This window comes from Sus scrofa, chromosome 1 (genome assembly GCF_054392235.1).
Source record: "Sus scrofa isolate SSC_HxYL_T2T_F1_AM1 chromosome 1, Sscrofa_HxYL_maternal_Yorkshire_Landrace_v2.0, whole genome shotgun sequence".
Taxonomy (NCBI): Eukaryota; Metazoa; Chordata; class Mammalia; order Artiodactyla; family Suidae; genus Sus; species Sus scrofa.
Genome location: NC_139383.1, coordinates 4879333 through 4897520, shown reverse-complemented (window position 1 = coordinate 4897520; position 18188 = coordinate 4879333). Strand labels below are relative to the sequence as shown.

The following is an 18188-nucleotide window of genomic DNA, read 5'->3' as shown; positions in this document are numbered from 1 at the left end:
ATTCTTTTGTGTATTGACTGTGTTGATAACATTCAATATCCAGGATCTGCAGTCTAGAAAACTAACTTGGTTTAACTGAGCATTTTTTGATATTGCTTGGTAAAGGAATACCTTTTTTTCTTTTCTTTTTGGAGCTAAAAGTGGTTTGAGAATACATTATGGGAAATATTAGAAGATTATAAAAGCCTGTGGATCTAGGGAAAGGAGAGCTTGAATAATAATTATTTGGGAATCTTAACCTATTTTTTGAATGAAAATACTGGTTCAAGTCAGATCAAAGTACCCTTTGAAAAAATAGTTAAGTTTTATTTAGTTTGGGGCTATTTCAAATTCCATCTTACAGGAAGCAAGAAAAGTGTCCTTTCTGGTTTTATATAACAATTGAGGCAAAAGTTTTCAATGGTGAATTTTATTTAAATCAATGTATGTTATTTAAATAAAAATGTGGACTTAATATTTAAGAAATATAAATCAATGTATGTTATTTAAATACAAACGTAGACTTAATATTTAAGAAATAGAACTCTCTAACAAAATTAACATAGACTCTTGACAGTTTAAACATCAGTGAGACTTGCTTTGAAATAGATATGCACATAAATATCTTGATCTAATATATGCCTGGTTTAAGTCTAAATTTTTTTTTTTTTTTTTTTTTTTTGTCTTTTCTAGGGCCGCTCCTGCGGCACATGGAGGTTCCCAGGCTAGGGGTGGAATCGGAGCTGTAACCACCGGCCTACGCCAGAGCCACAGCAACGCGGGATCCGAGCCGCATCTGCAACCTACACCACAGTTCACGGCCACGCCAGATCCTTAACCCACTGAGCAAGGCCAGGGATCTAATCCGCAACCTCATGGTTCCTAGTCGGATTCGTTAACCACTGAGCCATGATGGGAACTCCATGTCTAAAATTTTTAAATTTGGAAACTGAATTGAAAGTGAAGAGGAGTTATTAAATTTTGAAAAGAAAAGTATTTGTCTTTTTTGGATTGTTTAATAAACATTGAGATGCAGTGAGGTCTGTAAATCAGTAGCCAGTTGAGTGTTTTTTGTGAACCCAGATTTTAATCTATTTATATAAGATACCAGCTTTTTTATTATAGTAGTTATTCAGTCTTTTAAAGTTTTGATGACATTTATAATTGGCAGCAGCCCTTCTAAAGGGTGGGGGTACAAGAGTTGGATGGTAGACTGGCATTTCACTTGGGAGGCCCAAAGGATTTTTATTGAAAATGTGTTCTTGTTCAAAGAAAAACCCTATAAAAATTCAGATTTTAATGCTGAAATGGATCTTAGAGATCACATTTCCATTCTTTGATTATATAGTATGTAAATACAGTTCATTTATAAAGAGTATGAAGAAGTTTTACAGATTAGAAACTGCTGGTTTCAAAAATGGTAGCGTATTTGGCTCTTGTGACTGTAGTGTGCCTGTAAGCTGTCGTTGGCTAGAGAGTACCTTTGGGTCATCCCTTTTATGGAGAATTATGTCATGACTAATGTGACTACCTTCTGACATAAGTGGTCTTATTTTAAATTTTACTTCATTGCTTGAAATATCTACGCAGGATATTTTTTAGCTTTTCCTCTACAGAAGAGTAAAATTAGGAGTTCCCGTCGTGGCGCAGCAGAAACTAATCTGACTGGGAACCATGAGGTTGCAGGTTCGATCCCTGGCCTTGCTCAGTGGATTAAGAATCCGGCGTTACTGTGGCTCTGGTGTAGGCTGGCAGCAACAGCTCCGATTTGACCCCTAGCCTGGGAACCTCCATATGTTTCGGGTGTGGGCCTAAAAAGACAAAAGACAAAAAAAAAAAAAGTAAAATTAAGCATCTTATGCCCACAGTGATACTGTCATTAAACTGGTGGTAAAGACAAAAGGCTCCCCTAGGTTTGTGGTAGTCTCTGTTGGCATTTTCCTGCAGGCCGAATCCAGGTCTAGGGACAATTTAGTGTATATTTGCGAAGAACTTTCATCATCCATATTTTATGCAAATACTTTAAAGCGATTTGTTAAGAGTAAGCTGTAGTCCCCCCTCCCTGCCTCCCATTATAGATCTAAATCATGCGCCCTAGAACAGTATGATAAAAGTAAAGGAAGGTAAGAAAGCTACTTGGTATCTTCTGAATGGATGGGGAGGGCCAGCGTAGCCTGGAATTAACCACTCCTTTGTTTTAAGGTCTGTTTTGTTTACAGTGGTAAGGCATGAGAGAGTCTAATTTTTCACATTTCATTTTTATTCAGGGGCTGACACTTTGGATTTTCTTATGGTTGCTTTGTTACACAGTTACTGCAGATGTGTCTAAAGTTGTCCAAATTTGAGTAACTTTTTAGTTATTTATGGATGTTTAAAGGCAGGTGGCTTGAAGCCTGAGAATGGGAAAAGAGTGAAAGTGTTGGAGCAGGTAATGTTAATAATTAAGAGGATCTTCAAAGTGGAAGTCTTTTATTTTGTAAATCAAGAGTCTCTTTGATTGTTAACATTATTTATTAAGTAACAAGTATATATATATATACCCTGACGGTATAAAAGTGCACCAGAAAGATGGTTTAAATACGAGCCAGAGAAGGTATATATCTTAATTTTTTTAAAATAAATACTACCTATAAAGAGAAATACTTTGTTATATATACATATATATATTTATGTAACAGCTGAAATGAAAGTTTCATGAAATAATAATTTGTTACCTATAATGTAATCTAGTATTTTTCTGTTCTATTCTATTTTAAAAATGCTAGTTGTGATTACTACTATAGATTTAACAGATTATGACCTGTGTGGTTTTAGGAAAACTGTTACTGGCTCCTGCTTTAATTTAGTTTTCAAACTTTTTTTTCCTTTTCTGGTTACTGGAAATACAGAGATGAATAAGGCATAGTCAATTTTTAAGGATACATACACTGGAATGGAGAGAGAAATGAAATAAGAAACACACTACAGTGCTTTAATTGCTGTGACAGAGGCACGTACAGGTTAAGATGGAAAGGGACCACATTTCCTAGCAGGAAAATGAAAATTTATTCTAGGTTCACGTTATTCACATCTGATAATTCCTCTGATTACAGACTTCACTTAATGTGAAATTTATTTCCCTGTTTTTTTTTTCTATAAATGCTAAAATGAATACTATCAAGTTTATATGAAAATAAGATTCCTGAATTTTTGGTGTATAGGCCAAGTTTGTAAAAGTAAATGTTAATTTTATTGATAATCTTTTTTAAAAAATCTGAATCTCACAAGTGAGTAATATTATTGTCCTAAATAATGTCATGGTGTCTAGCTTCAATGCTGTTATTTGGGAAGTATTATTTCTTTTCTGACCTTTTTTTTCCTTTGAAGTTTATATTCTGAATTATTAAGAAGGTAAAGTTAGAAATGTTACATAAATATATATATTTTATAATTATCTTTGACCATTGGCTCTTTGCCCAGAGAGGGAAAGTTAAGCTACAATACAAACCATGAACTTTTGAATAATAGGATAAAGATGGATATTTAATTACCTAATACTTGAAATTACTTTGTCCCTTTGTAGGAATTTGGAAATATTCTGTATATGGACTTTTGTGGCTAGCTGATTCACAACAACACTGAATGTGAAAATTAGGGAATTGGCTGCAGTTTATCTTTGAAAACTTAATACATGACATTTCTATAGAATTTAATTTCATTCTGTGGGTTACACAGTTGTTACACATTTTTCCTGTGAGTGATAGGCTACTGCATCAGGTTGAGGAAGCTAATGTCTGAGTGGATGTGGTGGTTGCCTTAGAATGATTTTGCCGTTAGCAGTGAAAAATGTTTTCCTTATAGTTCTTGTGCAGCAGGCCATGGAGTAAAGCACATTTTTATAATAAAGGTGATGAATTTAATCGCAGACTGGCAGCCAAATGGAAATTGCAGACCTTGATACTGGGAGAAAATTGCCTATAAAGCAACTCTTGAGAGAACAGGCTTTAAATTTATCCACCCATTTCGACATTGAGGAGAACATAGGAATCGCAGGATATTTTGCTTGGTCTCTTTAGTTCAGATGAATGACACCTGAGTATTCTATTTAAGGGTTAGAGATAGTTTGTTTAAAGTTGCTTATTCTTCGTCCTAAAGCCTTTAATACATACATTTTTGTATTTTATTAAAAAACTAAAATATTGCTGTCTTTATATTTTAGCTCATGATACGCCTAATGAATTAAAATCCATTTACCACACTTATGGTCATATACTCTGTAATTCATGTTTCTGCTGTTTATATGACAGACTACTGTCTTGAAAGATGCAGAATACTCTGGGCTTATAACATTCAATTGATAGGTCGTGTCATGTAGATTATCAGTCTTTACTGTTTTGTATTTAAACAGTCTACATTATAACATTTAAACAGAAAGGTAGAATTTCTGTTATGGGAGATCTGGACTTTGTCACTTTTACTCAAAGTAACTAATATTTATCTTTTTTTTTTTACAAATAATCCTGATCCAACATGCAATATTTTAGAGTGTTTAAACCTGAATTTTGGCTATATTGTAGCATATATTTTGGGGTGTACTTTCTCCTCATGATACATGTATTTGTTAACAGATATCTGTGTCCAAGTTTAGAGAATTATTTGTAACACTTGGAAAGTGAGGCCTATCTAAGATGGTAAATGCTTAGAATATAAAAAATGTCAATGTAAAATACAAAAAATAGTATTTCTTAGTATACTTACTGAAACTGCTGGGTTCCAAAGGGAAATAAAGATTACTTGTAGGAGGTTTTCAAATTTTGCTTGGATATGCAACCCTGATCTCTGATAGATTGTATTTTCTGGGCAGCATTGTCACTATATAGTAAGAATATAGCTGTGGCAAGTCTGTGTTCTCTTTAAGTATGGAATTATAAAGTGTTTAATTTTAAGATAAATAGGGGAGTTTAATATTTGATAGTTTAGAAAGCAAGGATAGAAGGAAGAAAAAAGTTACAAATTCTGTGTTTTTAGGAAATAATTTGTTGAGGTTGTACACATGGGAGTGAAGGCATGAAAACAAGAAATTGGAGGGTTTTTTTTTTTCTTGTTAAAATAGGTATCAGTAATTGTTACCTTTGCCATTGAAAGTAGTTTTATTTAAATAACTTGAAGTGCTAGGTCAGTTGTAATGTACATCCATATGAGAAGCTTCCATATTGATCATAAATTAGAATGTTTAGTCATCTGAAATTTGCAAACTTAAAAATAAATCAGCTATTTTCTTATCAGTGATAGATGCTTTGTTGTTTGGTTTATTCGACTTAAGCAAGCTGTGGCAAGTTTAGAATTCAGAGATAGAGCCTAAAGGTAGTATTTATGTTTGACCTTTGTGAGATAAGTAAAGTATGATTCTTTTAACTCTAATGCTCCCTACTTAACATTATAATAATATTTCAACAGTATATTAAATATATTATATATAATATATATTTGTATATAAACATGGTATATATATATATAACTTATGTAACTTTACTGATAGGTGAGTATTTGTGTGTTTGCATGCTTGTGTATATAAGTGTGTACACATCTGTATACATAGCATAGTACTTATTTCATTAAAACTGTAATCTGTAGTAGGCCGAGTATAATTACTCCTTTAGAAGCTAATACTAGATTCAGTTTCCGTAGGTATTGGTGGTGGTTTACTTTTTAAAAAGGTTTTTTATTTTTTTGTGATGTTCTTTGATTGACCTCCAAGTCTATTGTTGTGTTAAAATAGCCACCATTTAGTTCTAGATTATTTATGCCAGAGTCTGAAACAACTGAAGCATCTAAGTTTCTGAGTTCTGAAGCTGAGTTCTGAAAGGATTTTAGAATTCCGAATTTGAAGCCTTGTCACTGAATTAGTCCAAGATTACAGGATTGTCAATGGAGTGAAGTAAAGGCGTATTCACAGCAACTTTGCAGTTGCAAGTTGACAGTGTGAGATGTAATCCTTTTGTGTTGTTTTGTTTGTTTTGTTTAGATAATTATTTTAAGGTATTAAGGTGTAGTTATGCAAAGCTATATCACAAACCCGAATATCTCAGCCTTCCTTCCCCTGAATTATTCATTTGAGGTGAAAATAATCTTAAAACTCCTGAAAAGTGGTTAAACCATTAAAACAGGTCAGATCCTGGCACAAATGTCTTTTTTAAAGAGTGTGTTGTGGGAACTTTTGCTCCAGGTATTTAAGAGTTACTTTTAATAAGCCGAATGTACTGTGGGGGTTTGTATTTGAGTGGTTTGTAAGATTTTCTGGATTATATGTTCGAATATTTGAGAAAGAGCTTAGTAAAAATGAGTTGGAAAAATTAAGCTGTATCTTTGTTACTTTCTGTCTTTTTTGGCATTTATGGTGACTTTACATGTAAGAAATCATTTGCAAACAGTATTTGGTAGGTGCCTTTTCTAAGTATCTTTTATATCTGTGGCTTCTGGGAAAAGACCTGCTACAGATTTTATATAACAGATATTCATCAGATCAGCACATATTATCTTTCAGACCTTCTTGTCAGGGTATAGCATTTCCACAATACATAATTTTGCATCATAAAATCATGTCATCATTCATCATGATGATAATACAGACATATTTAGGTATTTGAATCAGGCATGGTCTCTCTCATCTCATCTCATCTCATTTAATCTTTCCAGCAATCCTGTGAGCTGGAAATAACTCCACTTTATAGATGGAGGCCAACTGAGACATTGTAGTGGTTGCTTTTTTTTTTTTTTTTTTTTTAAAGATTGCACTTTTCAGCAGTTTGTTTCTGTTCTTTGTCACAGATGATTATTTACAGTCCTTCGGCCAGCTGTTTTGTAAATTTTTTGTAAAGTAAAATTTTACCTGTGAACTGATAGTTTAGGTTCGTTCTGGACAAAGACCTGGAAAGGCAAAGTTTTTTGCCTGTCTTAAGTTGTCCTCCTTTACATGCACGTTATGTTAAATTTTATCTTTAGCTACTGTAACTACAGCTCTAAGGAAGGTGGTGTGTCGACTGTATAAACAACTTGATTGACTTGAAAGTGATATTTTCATAAGAGAAAAGACAGCACGATGTGTTCAGAATGCAGGAAGTATATTAAGTTTCTTTCAGACTTGTTCCATTTAATATTGACCCTCTGAAAGTGGGTTCGTTTTTAGTTGTCTTAATACTCTGATATCTTACTGAAAGTTGCTACTAATGCCCCCAGATACCTATGAATTGGCCTGGTTTTGAGAGCTTTTGCGGCCTTTTCCACTTAATTGCTTTCAAAAAAATATACTGGGGGCTCTAATGTACATCTTACCCTTTTTTTTTTTTTTTGTCTGTGAAATTATCTGACTGAAGATGGTAGATCTTGCTATACTTTGTCTTCCTATGGGTTTGGTTTCAGACCACTATTAGGAAGAGTTTCATCTCTGAAGACTGGATTTCATCCATTTTTCAGTGTTGTAGGGGTGATACAGTTTTGTTTGAAGTAAGGTTGTTTTATAGATTTTGGTTTATATCAGTATTTTTCCACTTGCCCTCATCAAGGCAGGCTTTGGTGAAGACAGAACTTTGTTCTTAGAAATTCTGTTCATTATGAACTTTTCACTGGGAAAAATACATATTTTGTTTCAAGGAACAAATACCCAGTTTGAATGATAACTTACATATCTTTAAACCTATCTACTCTAAGGCTAATCTAAAATGAATAAATATTCATTGGCTTCTGTCTTTGAGTTGTTTTGTTTTGTTTTTGGTCTTTTTAGGGCCTCGCCCGAGACATACGGAAGTTCCCAGACCAGGGGTTGAATCGGAGCTACAGCTGCTGGCCTGCACCACAGCCACAGCAACACCAGATCCAAGCTGCCTCTATGACCTGCACTACAGCTCACTGCAATGCCAGATCCTGAACCCACTGTTCGAGGCCAGGGATTGAACCTGTGTCGTTATGAATGCTCGTCTGGTTTGTTACTGCCTAGCCACAATGGGAACTCCTGTCTTTGAGCTTTTGAGTAAACAAGAAGAACAGAACCACTTGCCTTGATAATCATAGAAAGTACTAAAAATAGATGGGATTAGGATTCAGAAAACTAAAGTTTGGGAAAAATCCTTGAGTGGGACAAAAACATATTTTAAGCTTTTTTCCATGTATCAGATCCATCAACAAAATTATGAATCATAAGAGTGATAAATACATGTCCATGTTTTTCCACTTGTATCCTCCTTTTCTTCGTAATAATTAGAGTGAGGGCTTATGTATCTTAGAGTACAATTTTCCCTAGCTTGGTCTTTTCTACTATCGAATGAAACGAAACCATAGACCTCTGGCTTACTCTCTAAAAATTGCTTTGTCTAGTATTCAGGCCCGGGTATTTATAGCCAAGGATACTCAGCCTCATCTTTCAATCACTTCTAACGCTCTAATCTTTTTACGTAGAAACCAGTTTTTACTGCTGGAGGAATTGTGATGGCAAAGACCATGTTGCCCAGCACAGTGCTTGATACCGTAGAACAATGGGATGTATTCAGTCCATAATAGCAGCTTCTGGAGCATCTGTTATGTGCTGGACACTCTACAAATATTTGTTATTTAAGTGAAATAATTTTTTCTGTCCAACTCAGAAGCTTAGGTCTAGAGTTATCTTAGAAGTGCTTATAGATGAGAGTAGTTATAGACCACAAAACGCTTAAATGATTTTAAATGCAGTTAGTTCCTGCCAGAGCTTAAATGAGAATCTCTACTTTGACTTCATTCTGGTTTTAATTTGCATTGTACCATTTCTTTCTTTCCTTCACTCTTACTGTGTCTGTGTGTGTGTGTGTACACACACACATTTCCTTTATCGTTATCCTATCTAATTTCTACCCTCTTCTCATTCCCCCCACCCCCTTTTCTCTTTTCCCTTTTCTTTCTGGCTCTTACTGTCTGCTATCATTGCTTTTCCCATTCTCAAGACCACTTGTTCTAATAGCATCCAAATGTAATTTTGGGAGATGGAGCAGTAAGGTTTGGAGTCACACGTAGATTTGAATCCTGACTTTTTGACTTTCAAGGTACATGATCTTGGCAAAAGTATTTAATCTCCAAATCGCAGTCTCCTACTGTAAAGTGGAGATGAGACTAGTACTCATCTGTAAGGAAATCCACCCAGCCGGACAGCAGTGATACAGTGGGTCCTCCAAGGCAGACTTTGAAGGGAGAGGTTTGACCTCATTACTCTAATATGAGTTTAAAAGATTCCTCTCCTCCTTAGTAATTGTGTGCTGCCCTTCCCAACGTCAGTCAACTCTGTTTCATTGCCAGTACCACCTTGCTTGTGGCATTTCAGTCAGCCCCCTGGGGAAGGTCTGGATAACTGGAAATAGAGACAGAGTAACAGCTGGATAATTAGTTTACAAAGGAGAATTCGTTTTAAATTATCTCCTGTAGAGATGCCTCTTAGTGCGGTGGTGTCTGGTAGGCTTGCTTTCCCTGGGGCTTTATCAACTCTTGGAAGTCCAGTTCCAAGCAGGAATGTGAAGTCTAGAGGAATGTGAAGTCTTTTTGAATTTAGCTTTTGGCTTCCTGTCTGAGGACTCAGTATCCCCTGAGTAATGACTTTTAAGATTGTCTATCTCCTAATCATAGAGACCACATAACCACTGAATGCAGCATAATACTCGTGGTATTTGTGTAACTTTCATAGATTGTGTTATGGGATGATAGGGAGGAATAGAAATTCAGTAAAAGCTAAGATTATTATTACTCTGCAATAAGAATTAAAGTATACATATTAAATGTCTTGAAAGGTGCTTCTTTAAGGACATCTGAGTACTCTGCTTCAACTATTATTTTTGCTAAGTTTCTGATAGAGCAGGGACCATGTCTATTTTGCACATGACTGTATTCCTAGGGCCTTGGCCAATGCCTAGTTCATGGTAGATGTACAAAAATATTTGTTGAATACATATATGAAAACCATTGTATCGTACCATGGATTAGTAAAAGAAGTTAAAATAAACTCAGATTATACTTTATTCAGGCTAATCCACTTTATAAACAGTTTGTACTTTTAAGAAATAAAATTTAAAGTCTTCTTAAAATTTTTACTAAATATGCTTTGAATGGTTGATCAAAACTGTGCAGACTGTAAATATGGAGGTTATGGAAAAATCTCAAGAGAAGTGAATTAGTACAACTCCTTTGGTGCTGTCCTGGAAGGGGCAGCCTTTCCCTTAGGGTTAGGTGTTTTTTTGTTTGTTTTTTGTTTTTAAGCTAAAACCAATTATATTTAGTTGCTTGTGCATTTTATCTTCTCATTTGATCTACAATACGATAGAGAAATTTAACGTTGATGTAATAAACATGTCATTATCCAAGTGTTTTAGATTCTCACAAAACCTGAATAAAGAGAGAAAGCCCTTTTGAGAAGAGGCACATTCCTGTTACTTTAAAGGGAAGAGGAGTAAATTGTCAAGCAAATAACCTGTTGAGGCTTTAGTGAAGTTTCAGGGATGTTTTGTAGCTTTGTGTGTTTTTGTGCTAAGAGCCCTAATGTTTGTTCAAATGATGTTTTTTTTCAAGGATTTAGATATTTGGAATATAGCAAATGGCAAAAATAAAGCTGTCTTCACTCTTAGAGTTTACATTGTTTTGTTAGGAGATAGGCAGTAAGCAATTAAATACATTCTGTGCTATACTAGGCAATATGAGTTATGGGAATACATTGAACAGGATGAAGGGTATCGTAGCATTCTGGGTGGATTGGAGGTGGCGAGGCAAATTGCAGTTTTAAATAGAGATCTGAGTGGGCCTTGTTGAGAAATTCACATTAGAGCAGAGATTTGAAGAAGATAATAGAGTGAGCCATGCTGCTCTCTGGGGAGAATGAATAGCTTTCTAGGGGAGAGTCGAGTCGGTGTAAAACTGTGAGGTCAGGACCCTCAGTTCCTTGTGTGGGTGCAGCTGTAGCTGTGAATGAGGGATGGGTAGATTAGTTAGAAGAGTAGGTCAGGAAGGTATGAGGGGAGAGTGAAGGGGAGCCTTTGTGGGTGCTGTGGGCCCTCGTAGAGCTTTGTCAGAACCTGGGCCTTTACACTAACTGCAGTGGGAAATCAGAGCAGTGGTTCTTAAATGTGATCTGGCTTTGGGAGTTTGTGAGTTATTTTCATGATAATGTTATTTGACTTTTTCACCCTCATTCTTGCATGAGTGTTTGAGTTTTCTAGAGGCTATGTACTATGTGATACCGCAGCAGATTGAATTGAGAAGAAGATAGGAGAACCCCATTTTCTCTATTAAGAAAGACATTTAAACAATGTGCAAAAATATAAAACTGCCTCTCACTATTCTATTATGTTGGAAAATATATTATTTTCCATAAAAAGTTTTCTATAACATGTAATAGGGTTTACTGTTTTTAAAAGTGAATCGAAAGTAATTTAAACACTTTGCAATTTTGATTTCTATTATAGTAAGTGCTAATAGATATAAACCTTACAAACACATACTCTTTAGACTTCTTGTAGTAATATTTTAATCGTGGAGTCCTGAGATCAGAAATTTTGAAAATAGCTCTATTAGAGGGTTTTGAGCAGAGCAGTGACATATCAGAGTTGATAGGCTAACTCTGAAAAATAGAGAATAGATTGACAGGGGCAGTGGTGGAAACAGAGAAACCAGGAGGGTTATTTTAGTTACTGACAAGGTGAGAAATGATTGAGGCTAGAACTAGGGTGGCAGAGGATGAAGGGGTGAGAAGTGAGATTCTGGATATATTTTAAAAGCTAAGTGAGTATATAGTACTTGCCAGTGGTTTGAACGTGATGTGTGAGAGAACAGATTGGCCATTTTCTGAGATCAGGAGGAACAGGTTTGAGGCATAGATGAGTTTGATTTTGAATGTGTTAAGGTTACATATTTAGAAGGCAGTTGGATACAGGTGTTTGGAGTTCAGGGAGAGGGTTTGTCTGGAATGTCCTCAACCAGGGCTTTTGCTGGATTATATTGGTAATATTTATCTATGATAGCAATTTAGCTTCCATTGTAATGAATTAAAGTTTTATAATCCCAGAAAGAGTGCTGTGTCTGGCATTTAAAAAGCTCACATTAAAATATTTTCCAAGAACATTGTTATGTGACAGTAGAATGTATACTTTAAGAGTCAGTAAAAATGTCGCACATGGACTTCTGCCAGTAGCATATGTAATGTTACTTAGATTGCGGTTTCTTTTCTTCTTTTTTAATGGCTGGCACCAACAGCATGTGGAAGTTCCCAGGCCAGGGACTGAATCTGAGCTGCAGCTGTGACCTCCACTACAACTGTGGTAATACCAGATCCTTTAACCCCCTGCACCGGGCCAGAGATCCAACCTACGCCTCTGCAGAGACGTGAGCCCATGCAATTGGATTCTTAACCCACTGCACCATAGCAGGAACTCTAGATTTCCTGAATCCAGTTCTTTGTAAAGTAAAACAGCTTGGGTTTAATTAAAGGGGATCATATTGTTTACCATATTAAAATAATATTTTCAGTACCAGTTATGTTGAATTTGAGGGTGCTGTATATATTGCTTCTGTTACAAAGATGAAAGTTTCATTTATTTTTTTTTTTGTCTTATGTCCTTTTAGGGCCACACCTGCAGCATGTGGAGGTTCCCAGGCTAGCGGTCTAACTGGAGCTGTAGCTGCTGGCCTACACCACAGCCACAGCAACGCCAGATCCGAGCCACATCTGCGACCTATACCACAGCTCACGGCAACACCGGATCCTCAACCTACTGAGCGAGGCCAGAGATCGAACCTGCAACCTCATGATTCCTAGTCAGATTCATTTCTGCCGGACCACAATGGGAACTCCGAGTTTTATTTTTTAATTCAATCTTAATACTTGCTATAAAAGGACTTTTCTGAATATTGTGTATTGTAGATTGTTTATTATGGCTTAAAAAAACCTCTCCCTAGCTTTTTCCTAGTATGAGGGATTTCTCTTGTATTTGAGCTGCTGTAACATCTGTGAATGTCATTTGCCATTCATTTGCTTTAGTTTATGGAATTAGGTGATGCTCAAATAAAATGAATTGTGTGATTACATATCTTAGGCTTTTCCTGCATTGAGCTTAGGTGGAGTTTGGAATACAGTTGAAAAGGATAATTAAAAATCAAAGAAATTGTTAGCTAGGAAAAGTACATCATCTCTCCCCCTTACACAGACATAATTGCCTCAACGTTTTGGGAATCTTGTTTCGTTTTCACTCTGGTTTACCAAATTCCTTTTAAAGCCCTAAGGGATTTGGAGTTTGAAGAGAATAAAATACATAGAGACAGTGTCACCTTTCCAAATACAAATATGTAGAGCCTGGTTACATGAGGATTTAGTGCTTTACAAAAATATCATTTAAGCTGAGTCCTAGGGGGAGTTCCCATTGTGGCTCAGCAGAAACAAACCTGGCTAGTATCCATGAGGATGTGGGTTTGATCCCTGGCCTCGCTCAGTGGGTTAAAGATCTGGCATTGCAGAGAGCTGTGGTGTAGGTTTCAGATGTGGCTTGGATCCTGTGTTGCTGTGGCTGTGGTGTAGGCTAGCAGCTGCAGGTCTGATTTGACCCTTAGCCCAGAAACTTCATATGCCTCAGAAGTGATCCTAAAAAAAGCAAAAAAAAAAAAAAAAAAAAAACCCCAAACCAAAACCAAACCAAACCAACCTGAGTCCTGGTGCCCAGTAGTTTGACATTTTGGAATGTGTAATTCTGAAAAGAGTAGGATTGTCTGAGGTTCTCTCAATTGGTCATTGTATTTATATGCTCTTTTTTCGTGGGATATTGATACAGAGGGAACACAGAATGGGCTTCTCTCTGAAGAAACAGGAAGGTACATTCCTAATTGATAAACTTTTAGAACTAGAAGAAACTAGTTGTGATCTGGTCTAATCTCATTTTACAGAGTAGGAAACTAAGACCCAGAGGGTTAAGTTTAAGCTGCACAACTATGTTTTGCAGAAAGTCAGAATTAAAATCCAGATTGTGTAAACTGAAGGCTAGTGCTTTTTTTCCCTTTGTGCATGCAGTACTTAGATTCACTTTCTGCAGAAAGGTCATTTTTATGGATTTTAATCTTTTTCCATGTTAATTTTTAAGGAGGGTTTGAAGTGCATGTGTTTTTTTTTTTTAATTGTATAGCACAGGAAACTATATCCAATCTCTTGTGATAGAACATGATGGAAGATAATATGAGGAAAAATGTATTTATGTATGACTTGGTCACTTTGCTGTAAGCAGAAATTGACACAATATTGTAAATCAACTATACTTTAATAAAAAATTTTTTAAAAAATTTTCCCTTCTTTTTAGGGCTACACCTGCGGCATATGGCAGTTCCCAGTCTAGGGGTCAAATCAGAGCTGCAGTAGCCAGCCTATATACCACAGCCACGCCAGATCTGAGCCTCATCAGCCTTTGACCTACCCTGCAGCTTGTGGCAACACTGGATCCTTAACCCACTGAGTGAGGCCAGGGATCAAACCCGCATCGTCATAGTTGCTAGCCAGGTTCTTAACCCTCTGAGCCACAATGGGAACTCTGAAAAAATTTTTTTTAAGCACTATGAAATCTAGAAAAAAAAAAAGTGAATATATATTTTTTAAGTAGTATCTGTTAAAGAAAATTAAAGAAATTATTTAAATTTTTTAATTTTTGAATTAAGCTACTTTAAATAAATTTGAGATCCTCAGTTTTATTGTTAAGCAGGCATTTCCTTTTTTTTTTTTTTTTTTCCCTAAACTAGAAAAATAAGATATTTCCATGGCTTTGATTCTCTCCCACAACTGTCCTCCATTCCATTAAAATAAATAACTCTGAAGGCTAAAGCAAAAACTTTTAATTGTTTTTTGAAATGAGTTTAGACATATAGAGAAACAGAAAAAATAGTGCAGAGGTTAGTGTTAACAACTCATATGACCAGAGTACAGTTATGGGGGAAATAGGAAATTAACATTGATACAGTATTATTAACTTATATGCAGATATTTATTCAGATTTCTCCAATCTTTATGCTCATGTACCTTTTGTGGTCCAGGATCCAATCCAAATCCCACATTGCATTTAGTGGTGATGTCTCTTTAGTTTCTTCCAAGCTGTGACAGTGTCACATTCTTTCATAATATTTTTCTTGACACTTTAGAAGATAACTGGTAGTTAGTGTATAGAACATTTTTTGATTTGGGCTTGTCTGGTGTTTTCTCAGGAGTAGATTGAGGTTATGCATTTTTGGCAAGAAAACTGCAGAAGTGCTGTTGTACCCTTGTCAGCTTATCATAACCCAGAGTGTATGTCTTATTATTCTTGATATTAACTTCAATAATCTGCTTAAGGTGGTGTCTGCTAGGTTTCTCCACCGTAGTTTTTCTTTTTTCCTTTGTAATTAATAAATGTCTTGTGGGAAGATGCTCTGAAGCTTGGACATAGATCCTGTTTCTCCTCATACTTTTGTTAATTTTTAGCATCCATTGAGTGATTCTTGCTTGCAGTAGTTATTACTGTGATTGTTTTCTAATGATGATTTTCTTTATCCATCCTTCCCTCTATATTTGTCTATTGGAATTCTACAAGGAAGATCTCTTTTCTCTCACATGTGCTTATTTATTCAATTATTTATATCATTATAGCCTCATGGATTATAGCCCTTACTATCATGATCATAAATAAAAATTTCTTAAAGTATTTTTGAAAAGTTAATACATTTAGATGATTGAAAAGTTAATACATTGAGATAATTACAAATTCAAAGAGTCTATGTGGTGAAAAGTCTTGCACTCATATCCTGGTTACTGATTTCCATTGCTATGAATTTATTTTTATTCTTGCAGAAATATTAAAAGGGTTGGGAAAAGAGTCATTAGTAAAAATTGCTAGTTTCTCAAGTATTATTTTTTATCTGGATTCTCATTTTACTGTTATGTATTCTTCAGATATTCGTTGACAGATGTTTCTTTTTTTTTTTTCTTTTTTTTTTGTCTTTTTGCCATTTCTTGGGCCGCTCCCACGGCATATGGAGGTTCCCAGGCTAGGGGTCTAATCGGAGCTGTAGCTGCCAGCCTACGCCAGAGCCACAGCAATGCAGGATCCGAGCCGTGTCTGCGACCTACACCACAGCTCATGGCAACACCGGATCCTTCACCCACTGAGCAAGGCCAGGGATCGAACCTGCAACTTCATGGTTCCTAGTTGGATTCGTTAACCACTGCACCACGACGGGAACTCCCTGACAGATGTTTCTTAACCTCCAGATTTAAATTTTGATACAGTGGATATTGTATAAAGACTAGTTTCCCTTGAATGTTTTAAAAAATTAAATGATCAGAAGGCAACATTTTTATTAAATAATACTTGATACATAATATGTAAAACTAACCAGATTTAAAAGTAATTAACTTTCAAACAAAATCTAATTTAAATGAGAAAGGATTCCTGTTTCCATTAAATAGTTGATTTTTATTCACTTAAAAAATGCTTTCCCCTACTCGGTTTTCTCTGATAGCCTATTTTGCCTTCTTTGTATACCAGCAGTATCCATTTATTCATTTAGGATTGTTGCTTTTCTTGGAACCTAGGCCTAGATTTCATCCACAAAACTGCTTTCTGTTAGCGTGGAGTGAAAAGGGAGGGCTGCAAAGACTTTTTTGTAGTCACTAGTAGAACAGTGAACTCACTGGACTATACAGGTTACAGAATGGCTAACAATAAACCAAAAGTTGGTTTATCCCACTTTCTTATTTTCCATTCTCTAATTACCATCTCTCAAAGTGAGGTTTTTTGTTTTTTGTTTTTTTTTACTTTTTGGAGCAGCACCTGTGGCATATGGAGGTTCCCAGGCTAAGGGTCTAATCGGAGCTGTAGCTGCCAGCTTACGCCACAGCCATAGCAACATTGGATCTGAGCCACATCTGTGACCTACACCACAGCTCACAGCAATGCCAGATCCTTAACCTACTGAGTGAGGCCAGGGATGGAACCCTCATCCTCCTGGTTCCTAGTCGGATTTGGTAACCACTGAGCCCTGACGGGAACTCCTCGAAGTGAGTTTTAAGGGCTTCTTGTTCCAGAAGTCCTTTATGAAGCCCTAAATATAAAAGTTGGTTGGACTAGCTGTGACCTTGGACACATTCTTTAATCTCTGAACATTCTTCTCTTCATTCCTTTCTCCCCTCTTCCCTTTCCCTATTCCTTTCTTTTCCTTCTTCCCTTTTTGTAATGTAAAATGGATATTAAAGTATGTATTACGTCATATTTTTGTGAGGATCATGTGATAATTCAGGTACAGTATTTTAACGTGGTAGAGGTGCTCATATGTAAAAAAATTTATTAGGTATTTGTGGTTTATTTTTATTTATTTATTTATTTTTTGTCTTTTTGCCATTTTCTTGGGCTGCTCCCGCAACATATGGAGGTTCCCAGGCTAGGGGTTGAATCTGAGCTGTAGCCATGAGCCTATGCCAGAGCCACAGCAATGCAGGATCCGAGCCGCATCTGCGACCTACACCACAGCTCATGGCAACGCCAAATCCTTAACCCACTGAGCAAGGCCGAGCATTGAACCTGCAACCTTATGGTTCCTAGTTGGATTCGTTAACCACTGCGCCACGACGGGAACTCCATGTGGTTTATTTTTAGATTTGGAAATTATACTTAATCCTTAATATAATTTTACATGGGGAATCCAATATTCTGCATTTTGACTTTAAATACTTTCTGTCATCCTAATGAGAATGTGTCTTCTAAGTGTTATTATTGTTAAAAAATCATATAGTAATGTGAAAGCTAAATTGTCCTTGTAAATCCATCTCCCAGAGATGGTTACTCTTAATAGTTGTTATATCCTTTTTTTTGACTTCTATGTTACTATCTAAAAATTCACATAATTAGTATAAATTGGATCATATGTAGATGTTATTTTCTGTAACCTTTGAAAGAGCCTTTTTAGGGAAATGCAGCTCCTATTAAATAAATACCTTTTATTATTATTATTATTATTATTGTTATAGTGTTACTATTTTTTGACTGCGTCCACGACATGTGGAAGTTTCCGGGCCAGGTATCCAACTTGAGTCACTGCAATGACCACACTGGATCCTTAACCCTCTGAGCCACATGGTAATTCCTTAAGTACCTTTTATGATGCAAAACTGCTGCTGAGAACATTCATGGAACTAGGATGGACTGGTTCATATTTTGTGCATGAAA

At 35.9% G+C, this 18188-nt stretch overlaps 1 protein-coding gene and 2 long non-coding RNA genes across 27 annotated transcripts in view; 2 read left to right on the top strand and 1 right to left on the bottom strand.

Moving 5' to 3' along the window:
• Positions 1 to 18188, top strand: part of QKI (QKI, KH domain containing RNA binding) — a 151206-nt gene that overhangs the window by 15602 nt on the left and 117416 nt on the right. The gene's annotated exons all lie outside the window — the stretch shown is intronic.
• Positions 6810 to 13633, top strand: LOC146405889 (uncharacterized). The gene is made up of 2 exons (XR_014843695.1): positions 6810 to 12634; positions 13537 to 13633. It is a non-coding gene; the product is annotated as an uncharacterized LOC146405889 (long non-coding RNA).
• On the bottom strand, positions 7641 to 16820 carry LOC146405888 (uncharacterized). Its single transcript, XR_014843698.1, has 2 exons — positions 14473 to 16820; positions 7641 to 13398 (listed from the first exon to the last, which is right to left on the bottom strand). It is a non-coding gene; the product is annotated as an uncharacterized LOC146405888 (long non-coding RNA).